We start from the raw sequence: 23,777 nt of genomic DNA, 5'->3' as shown, positions 1-23,777 counted from the left end.
GTTTCAGAGTATCTACTTTGTCCTTTAAGTTTTCCTGAGCTTTTGCAAGTTGCGTAACCGAATCGGTAGATGCAACTGAGTCAAATTTAGCCCACAAGGTCTCTTGATTTTCATGAACAATGGTTTGCAGCTCTTTTATGGCTGCTTCGTGATTCTGTAATGCATTTTCATGCCGCGAAAAAATAGGTTGAAAATGCTCACAAATTTGTGTTTTTACGTCATTACAGACTTTTTGACATTTCGATTCAATGTTATGTAACTCAGTAGTTAAATCTTCACGTGTTTGTTCAAGTGTTTGTTCCAATGAGTCTAACTTTTGAAGCTGTTGCTGTGTTTGTCTCTGATTTTGTTCCATTGTGTCTAACTTTTCAAGCTTTTGCTGTGTTTGTCTCTGATTTTGTTCCATTTGTTGCATTAATTGCAATAATAATGTATTAGTGTCTGGAATCTGTTTCTCTACGCTTTTCGGCAGTGCATTTGCACCGGCAACATTCACATTTTGACAAGCAGAAAATGTGTCTTGACTTATTTGAGAAAACGGTGATGACCCAAAACCTGAATCTACAGTATTTGCGAAATTGTGTCCTGTCATTTCGGATTCCTGAGGCGAGCTGTTGCCGACCGATCGATCGATAATGCTTCCCTGGTCACTACCTGTTTCACTGTCTACACCATTGTTTGCAGCCCGCTCCATTTCCCTATTCACAATTACCAAATTACTACTTTGAACATCAGTTAATTCACTACTCGGTGGCGCTAACACACTGCTTTCGTCTTCACTGTCATTTCTCAGTTTACTTTGGAGCCTAGTATTACGTTTTTCACACGCCATTATTGTCACAATATTTCACACGATAACACAGAAAAACACAACTTGAAGAGCAAAAATAAGAGAACACATTAACATAGCACTGAAAATAATATCTAGTTAATTGCAGCTGCGAAATACTTGGTGCAAATCTACATGCATGCCACAACTGTTTTACTGTACAACAATGAAAGACTGCAACTACAAAGGAGATTTTCTCTACAATTACGCGCTAGCAATAAACAAAATCTACACTAATTACACAAACTACAAGAAAAAAATCAGAAGATTCCAGTGAGGTATCCTAGGCTAAGGGTCGACATATGAAACGTCCCCTTTCAACAATTATACAGGACTGTGCTTAAACTGACACACAATATTTTGTTAGCGCAACGCAATCTGACTTTCAAAATTCCCTACAAAAGAATGGCCCTGACTAACATTAAACTATACCTTTCACAAATCACTTACCTCACAAAAATCTTCGCTACTCAAGCTACTGCAATACAGCGAGCGCCACTACTGCCAGCTAAATAAAAGATTCAAACTACTGAAGGCACTAACTACTGATAGGGATAGTTAGCAACTGAAAGATATTAATAGAGAGCAAACAATGTATTTACCTTGATATCATCACAAGTCATAATATATATATCAGTTCATGACAAATTACAAATCTCCGCCATCTCTCTCCCCACATCCACCACTGCTGGCGGCTCACCTCCAACTGCGCAACGCTACGCGCTGTTCACAGCCAGCTGCCTAACACCACAATGGCGAGTATTACAACAATGCAAAGCAGCCACAGACTGCACACAGCACAGCCAGTGATTTTCATATTGAGCGCTACGTAACGTTGCCAATAAGAAAACATAAACAGCCTACTTACATAGAGAAAACATAAACAGCCTACTTACATAGAGAAAACATAAACAGCCTACTTACACAGATGGAATCCGCCACTGTTGTCCTGGAACCACTACATCACACTCCTGGCCTTGTGACGTGGCGCATTGTCTTGATGATAATCAAGTCTGGATACAAGATCGTGATGATCTGGTCTGCAACCAATGTACGATACTCGTCGGGCGGCGTGGTGCCTCGCACGAGTTCCACTGGAATCTTGGATGCTCAAGTGAATGTTCCCCAGAGTATAACAGAGCCGCCGCCAGCTTGTTCCCGTCCCGCAGTACAGGTGTCAAGAAGCTTTTCCTCTGGAAGACGACTGAATCGCACCCTCCCACTGGCATGATGAAGAAGGTATCGGGATTCATCAGACCATCCAATGCTCTGCCACTGTACCAACGTCCAGTGCCAATGCACACTAGTCCATTTCAGTCGCTGTTGCCGATATCGTGGTGTTAACATTGGCACATGCGTGGGTCGTCGGCTGCGGAGGCCCTTCGCTAGGAGTTCAAAAATGATTCAAATGGCTCTGAGCACTATGGGACTTCTGAGGTCATCAGTCCCCTAGAACTTAGAACTACTTAAACCTAACTAAGCTAAGGACATCACACACATCGATTCAAACCTGCGACCGTAGTGGTCGCGCGGTTCCATACTGTAGCGCCTAAAACCGCTCGGCCACCCCGGCCGGCATCGTTAGGAGTGTTCGGTGCACTGTGTGTTCAGACACATTTGTAAACTGCCCAGCATTAAAGTCTGATGTCAGTTCCGCCACAGCTCCCGCCTGTCCTGTTTTACCAGTCTGCCCAGCCTACAAGGTCATGAAGGGCGACTGCCCAACCCCACGACGTTTGGACGTGGTTTCACCTTGGTTTCGCCACGTGTTGAAGACACTCACCACAGCACTTCTCCAACACCCAAAAAGTCGTGCAGTTTCCGAATTGCGCGAGCCGAGCTTCCGGGCCATCACAATCCACCCTCGGTCAAACTCCCCATTCAACACACGGCCAGCAGGCTCACTGATACTACTTATACATTACCCGCCGTGCGTATGACTAACAGTCATTTCTCGCCAAGTGACGCTGCTATCGTCTGGACGGGTTTATATCGATAGTAGGTCGGTAGTTATAATGTACTGGCTGATCAGTGTAGGTAAGTTTGTGTTCAGGTACGCTTGCCGTGGCATTTCCAGCAGGCAGTCGGGTTACATTATAACACAGTTTACGCGATTTCGTACGAGATGTGTACTCGTAGTACCCATCTGTTGTTCGTGTCTCACTCCACTTCATGACGTCATGCAGCAAGCATAGGCCAAGAAGGTGGGGTCCTGCAAGAGGGGGTACTAGCTCCCTCCTGGGATCGGGAGTACATAATTTTTACTCGTACATTGAGTGGATAATGGTCGATTCTCTGGGATGTAACATGTTGATTGTGTCACCTGTAAGATTCAGTTCTTGTGGCATGACGCTTCTCTATACTGAACAACTCATTTATATAAACAGTGTCAATTTAAGGGTCTTGCACCTTTCCCCCCACTGCGCCGCCTCCCCCCCCCCCCCTCCCCCCTAGAAAAATTTCTCAGGATGCACTAGTGCGAGAGGCACTACATCTTCGCTCAACGGAAATGTGAACCTTGGGGGAAAAAATTTATGGCTCTCAGAACCAGAAATGTTACAACTTGTTTGAACACACTGAAAGCGTCGGTGTCACGCAATGGCGCATAGTTGTCATATATTTCCAGCATCTTCTTTAGAATACAGAAAGTGAATTACCGTACGACATGCCTCTGTAACAGTGAGGTGCCCCGTGTGTTTTGGGTCCTCTAGTGGCGTGCTAAGGACATGGGATTATTGGATTCTAATTTGCAGCGGGTCTGGACACACGTACCATCTACATCTACACGACTTCTCTGCAGCTCACAGTTGAGTGCCTGGTAGAGGGTTCTCTACTCATCTACTCTCGAACAGAGCACGGAAGAAACGAACATTTAAATATTTTCATGTGATCTCCGATTACTCTCATTTTATTACGATCATTATTTCTTCCTCTGCAGGCGAGCGTCAACGGAATATTTTCGCCTTCGGACGAGAAAGTTGGTTGAAATTTCGTGAAAAGATCTCGCTGCAACACCTTTGTTTTAACGATTGCCACCCCAACTCAAGTATCGTATGCGTGACACTCTCTCCTCTATTACGCGCAGTACAAAATGAGCAGCCCTTATATGAAACTTTTCCGATGTCCTTCATGACTCCTATCTGCAAGTATCCCACACAGCACAGCAATGTAGTTAGCAGAGGACGCATGAGTTTAGTGTAGGTAGTCTCTTTAATAGATTTATTGCATCTTGTAAGTGTTCTGCCAATAAAACGCAGTGTTTGGTTGGCCTTACCAAAACGTTATTTATGTGATCGTTCCAGCTTAAAATGTTCGCAGGTGTAATCCCTAGGTATTTAGCTGAATTGACGAACAGTCAAACAAAAAATTAATTACGTAACTCTATTTTTATGAGCTGACGATTAAAACTTTGTGTCTGCCCTTCGTGCGATATTAAGACACACCCCGTGTTTGCTTAATGTCGGGACAGGCAGAGGACTGCGCGCAGAGAGCTGGCAAAATACGAGTTCTGCAGGCGCGCATTTTGCCGGCTCGGCTGTAGCGCTGACGCAGCCGACGCCGCCAGCTGCCAATACTGTTTTAATTTGGCGCCAGCTGAAGTCCCGGCAAATGTAATTGTAGCGACAGCTAAGCTCCATAATTGAAATGCAAACGCGGAAGGTGCCCGCCGGCCGGCTGTGTCAATCGGTAATGAATTCGACGCGGATCATCGGACTCCGCCACTGCTGATGCCGCCGCCAGAGCCGTGTCACGTGACCGCAGCTCGCCAAACGGTGAACGCCACCTGCGCCGATATTTTAAATAACAACACGCCGGGAAAAAAGAATGCGTACTGTGGAAAGGGGCGAAGCAGCTCCCGTGGAAGAGCATATAGGCTACTGCCATGACGGACACGCCTCTCTTGGCGCCAGGTGCACTTCATGCAAACAGAGGAGGACATTCGTAAGGCGCAGGAAGGGAAATGCAAGGGAGGGGAAAAGATGTTGCAATGTAGCGGAAGAGCAAAGTGATTGGAGGCGGCACGAATATGCGTAACAAAATGGAGGCGGGTTTGTTTTACAGGCATAGTCATATGAAGCGTACAATTCGTTCATTTCGATTAAGTTATCGATATGCACGTCAGAGAGAGAAAGCAAGTTATGTTACTGTTAAACAATCTTTGGTGTAGTTGTTTCACAGTCTTTGCCTGTGCGCACTCTGATACATTCTTAGTTGAAGTGCGGTGGGTGACGGACGTATTCAGTTGTGCTGTGTTGACTTGTGACTGCATCTGTTAAATGACGAAAGCTTTATTGTAAAGAACAGCAAACATGAATATGATGTATATATTGGAAGACGAAATGAATATAAATTTTGAATAACATTATTAATTTTGAAGAGATGAAGTCTGAAATAAGATTGCAGAAATGTGCAACTAGTTAGTGGGAATAATTATTGTCAGCTAGTTAACTTGTTCAGAGATGAGAGAAACACCGCCCCACTTCTTGATTGGTTTTCGTAGAAATTCTCTGTTAACATTATACCCTTTTCAAATAATAGTTCGCTTTGTTAAGCATACTGTTGTTCAGACCATTGTTATGTGTGAAGATCACGCGAAATTTTACTCTGTCTTTTTTAATACATACTTCATTCTAAAATCCTTGTCTTGGAATATCATTTCATAGGAATAGTTAGTCTCCACATACCACTGTTTAAAGAAGATTTATCATTACGCTTTACCACATTGTACCATGTGGTATGCAACAGTTTGCATATTGTTTGAAAATTTTATTTATAAATGGAAATCTAGCTTAGCCACTGCTTGCTTGCTGTTTGCTGTTATGCTTTCGAGAACTCTGCAACAATGTTGTCAAGACGTGAGATAAATGGCAATTTTGATTAGGAACTGATAATAGTTTTGGTTCAGTTTTGCATTTAATGTAAAGACAAGCTGTATTCAGACCAGTTACAGTTCAATTCAAATTACATTATGTTTAGTCAAAGGCTAGCATTCGAATTTAAGTAGGATAACAGTTTCTGGGTACATAGTTTTGATAATATGTACCTTTTTATAGAGTGGGGTGGGGGGGGGGGGGCTAAATTTGGGCTAAGTTTCATACAGACACATACAGTGGGAAAGATACAAGTGTTAAGAAGATGTCCATTGATCTTTAGAGTAATTTCAGACACAACTGCACATTTCAATCAACACAGTTCAACTTTTTGACATAGTAGCACAGATCTTTCACTAACTGTGTTCCACACACAAAACACATTTAGAAAATGTTCCATCCTGTATTTCTTCATTTTCAATAGCCGTGTCTTCTTCAATTCCACTGGCAATGGCAGCTGATTCACTTTCATCTTCTTTACGGGTTCAGTACTGCTTTCTTGACTATGACTATCACTATCCGAGTCTGTACAACTTCCCACATTTATGATCCTCTCCAGCACTTGCTCCAGTAATCCTTCACTTGAAATATACTGCTCTTCAATGTTATTTGCGTTCTCGCGCCGTTTCTTCCAATCCTTGATTGTATTTTCATATGCTGTACAGTGATTTTATAACATGATGATAATCTTAATACTTTTTATATCAAATGTATTTTGAAGCAAATTGAAGTTGTACTTTTTTTTTGTTAACTCACTCCTGGAATACATACTGTGTAAGTTCACTTGATGTAATGAAAGAGACTAGAAACTTGATCAACCAGAGATTGCTGAAAAAACTGAAAAAACAAGATGTTGTGAATACAATACCACACACAAATCTAATTGAGAGTGTTACGTAAAACTTTTACTAGTTATTTGTAAATTTTACACTTGTTTGTTCTGTATATCTAATGTGTTAAACCAGTTAGTCTGTAAGATTATTCGACTGTACATTTTTTTTGTATTTTTTGATTCTTCTATTCATGTTTATTTAAATGAGTTTGGAAAAGCCTTGGTTCTTTTGGCCAGCCATGCCTCTTCGGAAGGGGGAGGGTTTTATCGTAAAACAACCCCTTGGGCATCCTTTGCCACTGCCTGAAAAGCTACATTTATTTTATTCTTAATTGATTATTTAATGTAGAATGGTACAATGCACCAATACCAGTAATTAGTCTGTTTGAGGCAACTTATAAAAAATCTGAGTTTGTTATTGTATTCTGCACTCAATAACAAGTTTGTGAACATGCTACGAATACTTTCTTTTAATAATTATTGAGTAACTGATCTAAACTTGCTCTGTCGATGAGTCTGAAAATTAATATTTATCAAAAACCATAATGATATAAATAAAAAAGTTTGTTTTACAGCTTACAAATTTATTTTCGGCAAATCGGCTAGCTATTTTCCATAAAAACATTGTTTGGAATTCATACACATGGTAGGAATACTTTTCGTTCTTTCTTTCGATTTAATTAACCAAAATGTAATACGTAATATTATTTTCTGGAAACTTGTAAACTACTTAGGAATTCTTAATGAGAGTATGTCCGTGTCCACACAAAATTGTTTTCGTTATTTTTCTATGTATGTGAACTAATTTTATTACATAATTTTGATTGTAATTTCTTAAAATTTGTAAATCATGATTGTCAGTGATTATTGTAAGTCATATAAATACCAGCACAGCATATAGAACTTTGTTTACATATATTTTGCAGTCAAAGATCTTGCATGTGAATAAAGAAATTTTGTGGAAAATTTGTACCTGGAATTTATTTCTTACATTACACGATTACATTCGTATGTACAGCATCACAGCAGAAGAGATCAGGAGTATCTGCAGCGAAGCAGTACCTAAAGAATGAAGATCTATAAGTTATGTAAATTTCACGAACATCATTGGTAACAACATTTCATCTGTAATTAATGGACAGTTCTGCATTTTTCAGTTCAATTAATTTGCTGAGATAGTTGCATCTCAGCTGGTGGAAGCCCATTTTTTAAATTCTTGCGTTCCACGTTGCTATTGTGGCCACGAAACTTGGTATAATTTTTGGCATAAACTTTCAACTTGTATAAGTCTGTAATGATCTTTTGAAAATAATTTAGTTTCCTGACTGAAACAGAATCGAATTGTTTAATTTGTATCTTTCAAAAAATTTCATTTTGCCCCTCAGGTAATGATTACCCCCAGGTTGGGAACAACTGCCACAGAAGAACGGACGTCTTGGTTCTTCCTGGCGTGTCGCCTAGTCGCTTCGAATATTATACTACATGATAAACGCTACTGTTTACGTAATTTGCTGTGTCAACACCATCAACATTTGTCTACAAATAACGGCCACGGTCTCCAACCATGTCATCATATGACAAAATTGCGTTACGTAATTTCGTTTGTTTCTTCTCAGCCATGGATGTCGAAGCATTAATGTCGACAGTTTTCAAAAGGAAATGTTTGCGCAATCTAGCGTATGAGCTTCGCAAAAACGTAATGGTTGTACAGAAGACGGAGGGGGCGGAGTGTGTGTGTGGGGGGGAGGGGGGGGGGAGATACTGCAATGAAAACTGGCAGCTCCGGTAAGTTTAAGCTTTATTTCTCTTCATGACAGCAATTACAGAGCCAATAGCGCAAACAGTTGGTCTTAATGGAATCCGTTTCTTGCGGACGTTAGTTAATCTGGTTTGCGCAACTGGCTCTCCTACTTACAGACTAGCCAAATACTTAACTAAGTTGATATCTCAGATAGTTGGCCGCTGCTTACATCACATCAAAAGTTCTCAAATGTCCATTCAGAAAATTAAATAGATTAGAGTTGGTATTTTAGTCAGCCTGAGTGTAGTCTTACAACTTATACAAGTTTGTGTGCACATTGTAACTGTTGCCGGAGCATTTTCCTCCTGAAACGATGAAGCTGTTCCGACATGTTATGAAGACCACCTACTTCTTGTATGGCGATAACCTTCATGAAATGACACACAGAGTGGCTGTGGGTTCTCTGCTGTCTCCAGCAGCGGCTAACTTTTTTATGGAACATTTTGAGAAGCCTCCATTAAATTTTGCTCCCCTTCGTCCATCTTCATTCTAGCGCTATGTTGACATCACGTTTATGGTCTGGTCACACGGCGTAGAAGATCTTGAGCACTTCCTTGAACGTATAAACAGCATGCACCCAAACATCCAGTTCATCTCGAGACGGAGAAAGAAGCGAGGCTGTAATTTTTAGATGTTCTGGTACAACGGAACTCAGATGGATGTCTCGGTCACTCAGTGTACTGCAGACCGACTCAAACTAGTTTATAACTTGGCTCCCAGAGTTTTCATCATCCAGTCCAGAAGAAAGCAGTTTTAAAATACATTGGTACACAGAGAAAAAACTGTTTCTGTCGAGGATCACTGGGATTCCGAAATTAATCATCCAAAGTACGTATACCGAAAGAACAGCTGTGATTCACGTAATATGAAGTCAGCGTTCTTCCAGGAAAGGAAACGTGGAAATGTTGAACGCTCACGTGATGAGCCACCGACTGTATTCTTTCCTTTCCGCGGTGCTGACTCCAGCAAATAGGCAGAGTCCTGGGAAGACGAGGTATAAGATCTATTTCTCCACCTCCTAAGAAGAGACAGAAGATGTTACGCCCTCTAAAGGACATTCTCGTCCTCAGGAGTCCTGGAATTTTTAACATCCCTTGTGAGTGCGGAAGCAGTTACATCCATCATCCACCCATACCGTTTGCGACCGCTGCACAGATCAACGGCATATTAAATACCGAGAACCGGAGAAATCTGCAGTCATAGACCATAGATAACAAAGATTGCGCATGACGTCATTTTACCGAAACCAACATCTAAGTCACGTGACTGGGGGCACGAAGCCGAGTCTGGGTGCACAATTTATGACATTATTTTATGCATCAAATATTGTGCTGTTTTGCTTTTAACTGAATGGAGAAGTAAAGGCCTTCACATATGCTCAGATATGTCTGTTTTGAATCCTACAGATTAGGTAAAGTGAGGGAAATCTCAGTCGTGTAAATGAATTACTTTAATATAATTGCGGAAGTACTCCAAAACTTAAAAGTTAGGGTAAACGTTGATCCTTGGATGTAAAACTTGGTGAATGAATAAGCTTTTGAGACGATGTATCGTTAATATCTAGCTCAGTGCACCAGTATAATTAACATTTTGTAATATATTACGCTTCGTATCTTGATATCGGTATCTGTACTGGATTAAGCATTAGTCGGAAAACGTATGTGCTTATTTTGTGTAAATGCCTGACACCATGCACGTAAGCGAATTTCCTTTCTTACAAAAGCTTATTAAGTGTTTCACATATATTCTTGTGGAATCGTTACAAAACTAATGCTGTGTTTGAAGTTGTTATATTGTCTTCCACTCCTATGGATGCGGCGAACTACAAGAATTCACAGTGCAAAAAACAAAAGGTATTCACTGAAGAACAGTCATTCTGTCGCTTGTTAAAATAAATGTCAATACTTATTTATAGATTCTTCTGTCCGTTGCCGACCGGTGTGGTCGTGCGGTTCTAGGCGCTTCAGTCTGGAACCGCGTGACCGCTACGGTCGCAGGTTCGAATTCTGCCTCAGGCATGGATGTGTGTGATGTCCTTAGGTTAGTTAGGTTTAATTAGTTCTAAGTTCTAGGCGACTGATGACCTCAGAAGTTAAGTCGCATAGTGCTCAGAGCCATTTGAACTTCCGTCGGTTCTTGATAGAACATTTCCATATTGAGGGTTGAATAACACTTAGGCGGTTTTCTGTTCTACTGACTTTTATTTGTATCAACTAGTTTTCGGCTTATTAGGATGTCTTCAGATAACTACCTCAAATGGCCGAATAAGCCGAAAACTAGTTCATACAATAAAAATTAGTAGAACAAAAACCGGCTAAGAGTTATTCAGCCCTCAAAATGTCTATACGTTTCAACTTGACCACATGTGAAATTGATACCCACTACTTTATTATCAGGAATTTCGGAGAAATTAGGTAACTGCTCTACTACATGTGTAAGAGCTGTAATACAGTTCGTTGAATTGTCAAAATCAATGCTTGATTCCAGCTATAAATGAGCAACAACTGAAAGGAAAGCGATGCACGTTCACGCTTGGCGATAACCACTTTGCTAACAATGGTAACTGCATGTAAGTGGCACAATTAAAAGTTTCGTCACATATCGGATTTGTCTGGAACATTTCATGTCGACTTTCTTGGTTTTTTTTTTTTTTTTTTTTTTTTTTATTTCTGCCAACGTGAGCGACCTAGCAGTTGTGTTGTCAAAATTGCTTGCTGGAGCTAAAAGGTCCAGTTTCTGTTGGTCCCACCGAGAGCCGATTACGTCAGCATTTCTCCTCAAACGTCTCCGCCAATCACAAAGGCCAATCTTGACATTTAGATTTTTGTTCATCATTTTCAGTAACTGTTTTTGAAGAATTCCGACGTTTTTAACGCAGCTGGTGTGTTATTTCTTCACACTGTAAATCATGTTCTTTCATTCACACCGCCACCTCCCAGTGCAATCGGACTTCTTCTTTTGCACCACATATACTTGCCTCAGATTAGATTAGATTAGATTAATACTAGTTCCATGGATCATGAATACGATATTTCGTAATGATGTGGAACGAGTCGAATTTTCTAATACATGACATAATTAGGTTAATTTAACAACATACTTAAGTTAATATAACAACTTTATTTTTTTGTGTTTTTTGTTTTTCTTTATTTTTTATTTTTATTTTTTTATTTTTTAAATATTTTTTCTTGTTTTTCTTAATTTATATCTAAAAATTCCTCTATGGAGTAGAAGGAGTTGTCATTCAGAAATTCTTTTAATTTCTTCTTAAATACTTGTTGGTTATCTGTCAGACTTTTGATACTGTTTGGTAAGTGACCAAAGACTTTAGTGCCAGTATAATTCACCCCTTTCTGTACCAAAGTTAGATTTAATCTTGAATAGTGAAGATCATCCTTTCTCCTAGTATTGCAGTTATGCACACTGCTATTACTTTTGAATTGGGTTTGGTTGTTAATAACAAATTTCATAAGAGAGTATATATACTGAGAAGCTACTGTGAATATCCCTAGATCCTTAAATAATTGTCTGCAGGATGATCTTGGGTGAACTCCAGCTATTATTCTGATTACACGCTTTTGTGCAATAAATACTTTATTCCTCAGTGATGAATTCCCCCAAAATATGATGCCATATGAAAGCAATGAGTGAAAATAGGCGCAGTAAGCTAATTTACTAAGATGTTTATCACCAAAAATTGCAATGACCCTTATTGCATAAGTAGCTGAACTCAAACGTTTCAGCAGATCATCAATGTGTTTCTTCCAATTTAATCTCTCATCAATGGACATACCTAAAAATTTGGAATATTCTACCTTAGCTATATGCTTCTGATTAAGGTCTATATTTATTAATGGCGTCATACCATTCCCTGTACGGAACTGTATGTACTGTGTCTTATCAAAATTCAGTGAGAGTCCATTTACAAGGAACCACTTAGCAATTTTCTGAAAGACAGTATTGACAATTTCATCAGTTAATTCTTGTTTGTCAGGTGTGATTACTATACTTGTATCATCAGCAAAGAGAACTAACTTTGCCTCTTCATGAATATAGAATGGCAAGTCATTAGTATATAATAAGAACAACAAAGGACCCAAGACTGACCCTTGTGGAACCCCATTCTTGATAGTTCCCCAGTTTGAGGAATGTGCTGATCTTTGCATGTTACGAGAACTACTTATTTCAACTTTCTGCACTCTTCCAGTTAGGTACGAATTAAACCATTTGTGCACTGTCCCACTCATGCCACAATACTTGAGCTTGTCTAGCAGAATTTCATGATTTACACAATCAAAAGCCTTTGAGAGATCACAAAAAATCCCAATGGGTGGTGTTCGGTTATTCAGATCATTCAGAATTTGACTGGTGAAAGCATACATGGCATTTTCTGTTGAAAAACCTTTCTGGAAACCAAACTGACATTTTGTTAGTACTTGATTTTTACAAATATGTGAAGCTACTCTTGAATAGATTACTTTCTCAAAAATTTTGGATAAAGCTGTTAGAAGGGAGAGTGGACGGTAATTGTTGACATCAGATCTATCCCCCTTTTTATGCAAAGGTATAACAATAGCATATTTCAGTCTATCAGGGAAAATGCCCTGTTCCAGAGAGCTATTACACAGGTGGCTGAGAATCTTACTTATCTGTTGAGAACAAGCTTTTAGTATTTTGCTGGAAATGCCATCAATTCCATGTGAGTTTTTGCTTTTAAGCAAGTTTATTATTTTCCTAATTTCAGAGGGAGAAGTGAAAGAGAAGGTTGGATGTGATGAAAGCTCAAAAAGTAAGAAGTCTCCTTCACATAGTGACAGAAAAATTGTGTTCTACTGCAATTTCAAAATAACAACTTCAAATGTTTACTGAGAATTCTGAAAAAATATAAAATAAAATAAGAATATTGGCACTTGATACTGCCTTTCTGATATCGATGTATCGGTGGTGGGAAAGGGATCGTAGTTATATATCGATACTTTCTTGCAAAAAATCGATATATCGTTATACAGATATTTAACCGACGGCCCTACTGCAGAGACGAGCGCTGTAGTCCATCCAATTGTGAGAACGACACGTGAAACTCTTCCTTTAACAGCTATTAGTTTACGTAGACTCAAGGGCCACGAATCCCCTGCATTAGTAATTGACGATGTCGTTGGGTCAACATGGGAACGATGAAGAGGTAGCCTACAGCAAAGCCCTACGTTCGACACTGTGCACTAACTAGCGTGCTCCGAAACACTTGTGTCTGCGCCAGCATTGTACCCTGTCTTCAGACATGCCACACCTCGCCTCCTATCACGCTTTACACAACAGGCAAAGCTCCAACCTCAGTTGTCTGCGATAAGACGTGGCCGTCCAACAGCTTTTCCTTGAATCTTGATTTCACTGTCCTTCGATCAGTGGCGGCTCATGTAAAATTTTACCAATGTGCTACAATGTATTCGTCTATAGCCCGTTGACTTACAACAGCATTTATCATAACTAAATTGAATACACACATAAAAGAAAGTTTTTCGTCACATCATTTCCGAGAGTTCCGGAACCTGCACAGAAAATTATAATAGAGATCAACATAAACATCATTTCCTCCCCTTTTATTGCTCATGGAAACTACACACTGCATGTTGTAGTACCATACAGCGAGACCTTGAGAGGTGGTGGTCCAGATTGCAGTACACGCTAGTACCTTTAATACCCAGTAGCACATCCTCTTGCGTTGATGTATGCTTGTATTCGTCGTGGCATAATATCCACAAGTTCATCAAGGCACTGTTGGTCCAGATTGTCCCAGTCCTCAACGGCGATTCGGCGTAGATCGCCCAGAGTGGTTGGTGGGACACGTCGTCCATAAACAGCTCTTTTCAATCTATCCCATGCTTGTTCGATAGCGTTCATGTCTGGAGAACATGCTAGCCACTCTAGTCGAGCGATGTCGTTATCCTGAAGGAAGTCATTCACAAGATTTGAGCGATGGTGCACGAATTGTCGTCCATGAAGACGAATGCCTTGCGAATATGCTGCCGATATGGTTGCACTGTCGGTCGGAGGATGGCATTCACGTATCGTACAGCCGTTACGGCGCCTTCGATGACCGCCAGCGGCGTATGTCGGCCGCATGTAATGCCACCCAAAAACAGCAGGGAACCTTCATCTTGCTGCACTCGCTGGGCCGTGTGTCTAAGGCGTTCAGCCTGACTAGGTTGTCTCCAAACACGCCTCCGTTGACTGTCTGGTTGAAGGCATATGCGACACTCATCGATGAAGAGAACGTGATGCCAATCCTCAGCGGTCCACTCGACATGTTGTTGGGCCCATCTGTAATGCACTGCATGGAGTCGTGGTTACAAAGATGCACCCCGCCATGGACTTCAGGAGTGAAGTTGTGCTTCATGCGGCCTATTGCGCACAGTTTGAGTGGCGACACGACGTCCTGTGGCTGCACGAAAAGCATTATTCCATACGGTGGCGTTGCTGTCAGGGTTTCTCCGAGCCATAAACTGTAGGTAGCGCTCATCCACTGCTGTAGTAGCCCTTGGGTGGCCTGAGCGAGACATGTCAAATAGTTCCTGTCTCTCTGTATCTCCTCAATGCCCGAATAACATCGCTTTGGTTCTCTCCGAGACGCCTGGACACTTTCTTGTTGAGAGCGCCTCCTTGCACAAAGTAACAATGCGGACGCTATCGAACCACGGTATTGACCGTCTAGACATGGTTGAAGTACAGACAACACGAGCCGTGTACCTCCTTCATGGTGGAATGACTGGAACTGATCGGCTGTCGGACGCCTTCCGTCTAATAAGCGCTGCTCATGCATGGTTGTTTACATCTTTGGGCGGATTTAGTGACCTCTCTGAACAGTCAAAGGGACTGTGTCTGTGATACAACATCCACAGTCAACGTTCTAGGAACCAGGGCAATGCAAAACTTTTTTTGGTGTGAGTGTGTATACAAATAGAACAGTTTAAATATTTTTAAATTTTATAATTAATAGATATTATGTAATTAAATTTTCCTTGAGACATATGAGTCTCAACTTTATCTATGATAATGACAGAAGCTGAAGAAAAGAATTAAAATATGTGCCATGGCCAGTACTTGACCCCAGGTCTCCCTCTTACCAGGCAGATGTGTTAAGCAATTACACCACAGTAGTAAACATAATTATTGTATTATATATATATTGGTAGGACATGTTCTGAGGCATCAAGGGATCACCAATTTAGTATTGGAGGGCAGCGTGGAGGGTAAAAATCGTAGAGGGAGACCAAGAGATGAATACACTAAGCAGATTCAGAAGGATGTAAGTTGCAGTAGGTACTGGGAGACGAAAAAGCTTGCACAGGATAGAGTAGCATGGAGAGCTGCATCAAACCAGTCTCAGGACTGAAGACCACAACAACAACAACATATATATATTATAATTAATAGTTTAACATTGCGCAGAATCAAATAAAATGAAAAAAGGAATTTCGGTAACAGCAGAAATCAGTACAGTTGGCCACTCGGCCATGGAACCTTTACTCCAACTGATCTTCTAAAATCCCTCATACTCTATGCTTGCACAATTTGTTACACACAGTTCCAGAGGAAAGTACTGACCTGGTATTGTGAGCAACGTGGAACTCACAGTGCCAGAAGAGGCAACATCTCATCAGTACATACAGGGTCGAAAACAGGCAGCTACGTGCCTTGTCTGAGTTGATCATAGTGCGTATGACCATCATTTCAGCGTTCGACACTGTTATCGTCCATTTTATCTGCACATCAGCGTGCCGACGAAGATAAATGCCGTAAATTTATTGCGTTTTCCAGCTCACACTCGAAGAGAAATGACGCAGTTTTATTCCGTTTTCCGACTTGCATTTGAAGAGAAGCAGATAACTTCAGTGTGATATTTATAGCGTCCTGTAGTGCATTGGCACGTGATAACCAGCCGCCACTGCCTTCAACCACCTTTTTTCTCTAGATGCTCACTGCAGTAACACGCGAACGGTCGACAAGTTCACTCTTTCCGAGATGCTCCTCCCAGGCGTCGAGCCATTACAGCCTGTCAGACACGCTTATGTCAGTGAATTATTCGTTTTGTGGCCCGTATTGCTGTGGTCTAGAAACGATTATTCACATTGGTGTGTAGAATGTATGGGATTGGAAATGTACCATCAGAATTTCGGAAAAAAAACATTATCCTCACAGTTCCGAAGATAGCAAGAGCCGACAAGTGCGAGAATTATCGTACGATCAGCTTAACAGCTCATGCGCCCAAGTTGCCGTCAAGAATATATTTAGAGGAATGAAAAAGAAAATTAAGGATCTGTTAGATGACGATCATTCTGCCTTTAGGAATAGAAAGGGTACCAGAGAGGCGGTTCTGGCGTTGTGATTGATAATGGAAGAAAGCGGAAGAAAAATCAAGACGCGTTCGTAGTATTTGTCGACCTGGAAAACGCATTCGACAATTTAAAATGGTGCAAGATGTTCAAATTTACAAGAAAAGTAGGGATAAGCTATAGGGAAAGATGGGTAATATACAATACATACCCTACTGGCCATTAAAATTGCTACACCAAGAAGAAATGCAGATGATAAACGGGTATTCATTGGGCAAATATACAGGGTGATTCAAAAAGAATACCACAACTTTAGGAATTTAAAACTCTGCAACGACAAAAGGCAGAGCTAAGCACTATCTGTCGGCGAATTAAGAGAGCTATAAAGTTTCATTTAGTTGTACATTTGTTCGCTTGAGGCGCTGTTGACTAGGCGTCAGCGTCAGTTGATGCTAAGATGGCGACCGCTCAACAGAAAGCTTTTTGTGTTAATGAGTACGGCAGAAGTGAATCGACGACAGTTGTTCAGCGTGCATTTCGAACGAAGTATGGTGTTAAACCTCCTGATAGGTGGTGTATTAAACGTTGGTATAAACAGTTTACAGAGAATGGGTGTGTGTGCAAAGGGAAAAGTTCTGGACGGCCGAGAACGAGTGATGAAAATGTAGCACGCATCCAGCAAGCATTTGTTCGCAGCCCAGGAAAATCGACTCGCAGAGCTAGCAGAGAGCTGCAAATTCCACAATCAACTGTATGGAGAGTCCTACGAAAAAGGTTAGTTATGAAACCTTATCGTCTGAAATTGGTTCAAGCACTGTCTGCAGCTGATGAGATCAAAAGAATCGATTTCTGTGATTTTATCCTTGCTCAAATGGAAACAAACGAATCTTTCGTTTCAAAGATTGTGTTTAGTGATGAAGCAACTTTCCACACTAACGGGAAAGTCAACCGTCACAATGTCTGTATATAGGGCACTGAGAATCCGCGGGAAACAACTCAGTATGAAGGTGACTCGCCTAAGGTGAACGTTTTCTGTGCCATTTCAGCCAATAAAGTTTTTGGTCCCTTTTTCTTCGAAGGTGCTACTGTAACTGGACTACAGTATCTGGAGATGTTAGAGAATTGGCTGGTCCCTCAGCTCGAACAAGAAGCACAACAATTCATATTTCAGCAGGATGGAGCGCCACCACATTGGCACTTATCTGTCCATAACTACCTGAACGTCAACTACCCGAGGCGATGGATCGGCCGCCAGGCAGCCCGTGACAGAGCACTTCATCACTGGCCTCCAAGAAGCCCTGATCTTACCCCCTGCGATTTTTTCTTATGGGGGTATGTTAAGGATATGGTGTTTCGGCCACCTCTCCCAGCCACCATTGATGATTTGAAACGAGAAATAACAGCAGCTATCCAAACTGTTACGCCTGATATGCTACAGAGAGTGTGGAACGAGTTGGAGTATCGGGTTGATATTGCTCGTGTGTCTGGAGGGGGCCATATCGAACATCTCTGAACTTGTTTTTGAGTGAAAAAAACCTTTTTTAAATACTCTTTGTAATGATGTATAACAGAAGGTTATATTATGTTTCTTTCATTAAATACACATTTTTAAAGTTGTGGTATTCTTTTTGAATCACCCTGTATTATACTAGAACTGACATGTGATTACATTTTCACGTAGTTTGAGTGCATAGAGCCTGAGAAATCAGTACCCAGAACAGCCACCTCTGGCCGTAATAACGGCCTTGATATGCCTGGGCATTGAGTCAAACAGAGCTTGCATGGCATGCCTATGCAGCTTCAACACGATACCACAGTTCATCAAGAGTAGTGACTGGTGTATTGTGACGAGCCAGTTGCTCGGCCACCATTCACCAGACGTTTTCAATTGGTGAGAGATCTGGAGAATGTGCTGGACAGGGCAGCAGTCGAACATTTTCTGTATCCAGAAAGGCCCGTACAGGACCTGCAACATGCGGTCGTGCATTATCCTGCTGAAATGTAGGGTTTCGCAGGGATCGAATGAAGAGTACAGCCACGGGTCGCAACAAATCTGAAATGTAACGTCCACTGTTCAAAGTGTCGTCAATGCGAGCAAGACGTGAGCGAGACGTGTAACCAGTGGCACTCCATACCATCACGCCGGGTGATACGCCAGTATGGCGATGACGAATACACGCTTCCAATGTGCGTTCACCGTGATGTCGCCAAACGCGGATGCGACCATCATGATACTGTAAACAGAACCTGGATTCATCGGAAAAATGATGTTTTGCCATTCGTGCACCCAGGTTCGTCGATGAGTACACCATCGCAGGCGCTCGTGTCCGTGATGCAGCGTCAAGGGTAACCGCCGCCACGGTCTCCGAGCTGATGGTCCATGCTGCTGCAAACGTCGTCGAACTGTTCGTATAGATGGTTGTTGTCTTGCAAACGTCCCCACCAGTTGACTCAGGGATCGAGACGTGGCTGCAGGATCCGTTACAGGCATGCGGATAAGATGCCTGTCATCTCGACTGCTAGTGATACGAGGCCGTTGGGATCCAGCACGGCGTTCCGTATTACCCCCCTGAACCAACCGATTCCATAGTCTGCTAACAGTCATTGGATCTCGACCAACGCGAACAGAAATGTCGCGATACGGTAAACCGCAGTCGCGATAGGCTACAATCCGACCTTTATCGAAGTCGGAAACGTGATGGTACGCATTTCTCCTCCTTACACGAGGCATCACAACAACGTTTCACCAGGCAACGCCGGTCAACTGCTGTTTGTGTGTGAGAAATCGGTTGGAAACTTTCGTCATGTCAGCACTTTGTAGGTGTCGCCACCGGCGCCAACCTTGTGTGAATGCTCTGAGAAGCTGATCACTTGCATATCACAGCATCTTCTTCCTGCCCGTTATATTTCGCATCTGTAGCATGTCATCTTCGTGGTGTAGCAATTTTAATGGAAGAACAAAGAGGGAAGAATACTGAAAGACCAAGATCGAAGTGCACGGATTAAAATGGGTGTGAGACGGGGATGTAGTCTTTAGCCCATACTGTTCAATCTGTACATCTGAAATCAATCATGGAAATAAAAGAAGGTCCAGATGTATGATTAAAATACATGGTTGAAGGATATCAGTGATAAGATTTGCTGATGAAATGAACAGACTAATGACTACAGATCATGGACTGACAGTAAACTGAAGAATGACTAAAGTAAAGAGAAGTAGTTGAACAGCGAGAAAATTAACATTGAAAGTGGGAACGACGGAGTAGACGAGGCAGAAAAACAGCCGATGATTCTCAGAACAAGGAGGACATAAAAAGTAGACTAGCACTAGCAAGAGAGACATCTGATAGTATCCAACATAGGCATTAATTTGAGGAAGAAATTTCTGAGTATGTTCGTTTGGAGGACAGCATTGTATGGTAGTGAAAGATGAACTATGGGAGAACTGGAACAGAAGGGACTCGAAAGCACCTAGGATATGGTGCTACAGAAAAATGTTGAAAATTAAATGGACTGGTGAGGTAAGGAATGATGAGGTTCTCCCCAGAATCGGGGAGGAGGGGAACATATGTAAAACAATGGCAAGAAAAGGGACAGAATTATAGGACATGTGTTAGGACATTGCGTTATTGTCACCATGGCACTAGGGGGAGCTGTAGAGGATTCTAACTGTTGGGGAAGGCAGAGACTGGAGACATAAAGCAAATAAGTGAGGACGTAGGTTGCAAGTGCTGCTCTGAGAGCACAAGAGAGGACATCGTGGCTGGCCTCATCTACATCTACGTTTACATCTACATCCAGACACTCCGCAAGCCACCGTACGGTGCGTGGCAGAGGGTACCCTGTACCACCACTAGTCATTTCCTTTCTTGTTCCACTCGCAAATAGAGCGAGGGGAAAACGCTTGACTATGTGCCTCCGTATGAGCCCTAATCTGTGGTATCTTATCTTCGTGGTCCTTACGCCTAATGTATGTTGGCGGCAGTAGAATCGTCTGGCAGTCAGCATCAAATGCCGGGTCTCTAAATTTACTCAGCAGTGCTTCTCGAAAAGCACGTCGCCTTCCCTCCATGGATTTCCATTTGAGTTCCCGAAACATCTCCGTAACACTGATGTGTTGTTCGAAACTACAGTTAATAAATCAAGCAGCGCGCCTCTGAATTGCTGTCTTCCTTCAGTCCGACCTGATATGGATCCCAAACACTCGAACAGTACTCAAGAATAGATCGCAGCAGCCTCTTATAAACGGTCTCATTTACAGGTGAATCACTCTTTCCCAAATTTTTCCCAATAAACCGAAGTCGATCATTCATCTTTTCTACCACGATTTTCACAAGCCCGTTCCATTTCATATCGCATTGCAACGTTACACCCAGATATTTAAACGACTTGACCGTGTCAAGCAGGACGCTACTAATGCTGTACACGAATGTCACAGCTTTGTTCTTCCCACTCATCCGCATTAACGAGTCACAACACTGATGACCCTAAAAAAAAATCGCCGCTATTATAATTCGCATTTCGTCTCTTCTCTGTTTCTATACTTTCCTTTCTGCAACACATGCCCACCAGGTGACATTCAATCTCGCAATGGGCAGTGGTCCTAGTTATGCGTTTCACTGGTGTTTATTGGACAATAACGATTTCTGATTTTTCTCCAAATGAAAACACTTCAGTGCGTCTTTGCATGATAGACCGAGACTGTTATGCGAAGATAGCGATCTAGTGATACACATTTTATACATGAGCCTCTGTATACATCTACATCTACGTAATTACTCTGCTATTCACAATAAACTGCCTGGCAGAGGGTTCAATGAACCACCTTCAAGCTGTCTCTCTACCGTTCCACTCTCGAACGGCACGCGGGAAAAACGAGCACTTAAATTTTTCTGTGCGAGCCCTGATTTCTCTTATTTTATCGTGAGGATCATTTCTCCCTATGTAGGTGGGTGCCAACAGAATGTTTTCGCAATCGAAGGAGAAAACTGGTGATTGAAATTTCATGAGAAATTCCCGTCACAACGAAAAATGCCTTTGTTTTAATGATTGCCACTCCAATTCACATATCATGTCTGTGACACTATCTCCCCTCCTTCGCGATAATACAAAACGAGCTGCCCTTCATTGTATTTTTTCGATGTCATCCGTCAGTCCCACCTGATGCGGATCCCACACCGCACAGCAATACTCCAGAATGGGGCGGACAAGCGTGGTGTAAACAGTCTCTTTAGTAGACTTGTTGCACCTTCTAAGTGTTCTACCAATGAATCGCAATCTTTGGTTTGCTCTACCCACAACATTATCTATGTGATCGTTCCAGTTTAGGTTATTTGTAATTGTAATCCCTAAGTATTTAGTAGAATTTACAGCCATCAGATTTGTGTGACTTATCGCGTAATCGAAATTTAGCTGATTTCTTTTAGTACTCACGTGAATAACTTCTCACTTTTCCTTATTCAGGGTCAATTGCCACTTTTCGCACCATACAGGTATCTAAATCATTTTGCAAAGTCGTTTTGATCATCTGATGACTTTACAAGACGGTAAATGACAGCATCATCTGCAATCAATCTAAGACGGCTACTCGGATTGTCTCCTATGTCGTTAATATAGATCAGGAACAATAGAGGGCCTGTAACACTTCCTTGGGGAACGCTAGATATTACTTCTGTTTTACTCGATGACTTTCCGTCTATTACTACGAACTGTGACCTTTCTGACAGGAAATCACGAACCCAGTCGCACAACCGAGGCGATACTCTGTAGAAGTAACGGTTACAGCAGCTGAATTACGACACCAACTTCATTTAAAAGGAAATGGAACTTAACAGTTTTGTCTCTGTGCAATTGGAAAGAGCTATTGAGGACTTCAGTGACATACCCAGTGTGGAACCCGATCAAATAGTAACAAGATAACAGCGTCGCTAAAAGCTGTTTCTCCGTCAGGAGAAGAGGTTCCACAAATCTTTAGCGCTCTGTGCCGGATATAAACAAAATACCAAACTCAGGTGTTTACGAAGGTGTTCTGAAAAGTAATGCCTCCGAATTTTTTATTCTGTTCTCAGTATCGGTTGAGGTTATTACATGTCAGCAATATTACTCAGCAGATTTTCCCGCTTCGCTGAGACAAGTTGCAATCTTATACCTTTAGAGCTCCGAACGTGCATTATGCAACGTAACAACATAGGTGCGTGAGAGACCCTCAGGAAACTGAAAGCTCAAATTCGATGAGTATGTCCTTCAGCACGAGAATGCCAGACCATACACGAGCGTCACGACATCTGCAACAATCAGACGCCTTGGGTTCGCTGTCAGAGATCATTCTCCTAACAGTCCCGACTTGGTTCCATCCGATTTTCATCTGTTTCCAAAGCTTAAAGGACACGTTAGAGGAGTCCACTTTGATAGCGATGAAGCTGTGCTAGTAGAGGTCAGGTTGTGGCTCGGGCAACAGAGTCAAACATCCCATAGTGACCATATGAACAGACTGGTCTCCCGTTGGGAGCGGGGTGGTCGTCGGCAGCGTGACTATGTTGAAAAATAAGTATGCAGACATGAGGAATAGTTTGGTTTTATTTAAAAAGCTTTAAGAGTTTTCACATTAAAAAATCGGAGCCATTACTTTTCAGCATTGGCGAAGCTGTACTCCTGAAACCAGTCAGACTGTGATCTACTATTGTGGTGACAATTTGTTCAAGCGCCACCACTCGTCAGCTGCTACAATTGCAGGACTCTGGCACAGAGATAAGGCAACATGTAATGAATACCGATGTACAGGGTATTTCAAAATGAATATACGTTTTTAAGGCTCTTTTGCATTTACTATATTCGACTTACAATTGTAAACAGTGTATCAAATGACAGAGCAACCCAAACAGTTTCGTTTCCATGTCTGTGCGCAAAGGTAAGACTATGGTACGACCAAGAGTGACTGAAGGACATGTTGACAAGCGAGTCTTTGCGAGTAGCCCCAAGAAATCAATTCGGAAGGCTGGTCGTGAATTAACAGTTCCAGTGACTTCTGTGTGGAGACTTTTAAGGAGACGCTTACAACTACATCATTGTTGTTCATACCTGTTAAAAACTGAAACTAAATCCTCCCGAACAGGCC

The sequence above is a fragment of the Schistocerca piceifrons genome, chromosome 7 (assembly GCF_021461385.2).
Source record: "Schistocerca piceifrons isolate TAMUIC-IGC-003096 chromosome 7, iqSchPice1.1, whole genome shotgun sequence".
NCBI lineage: Eukaryota > Metazoa > Arthropoda > Insecta > Orthoptera > Acrididae > Schistocerca > Schistocerca piceifrons.
Note: the sequence above shows the minus strand (reverse complement) of the source record.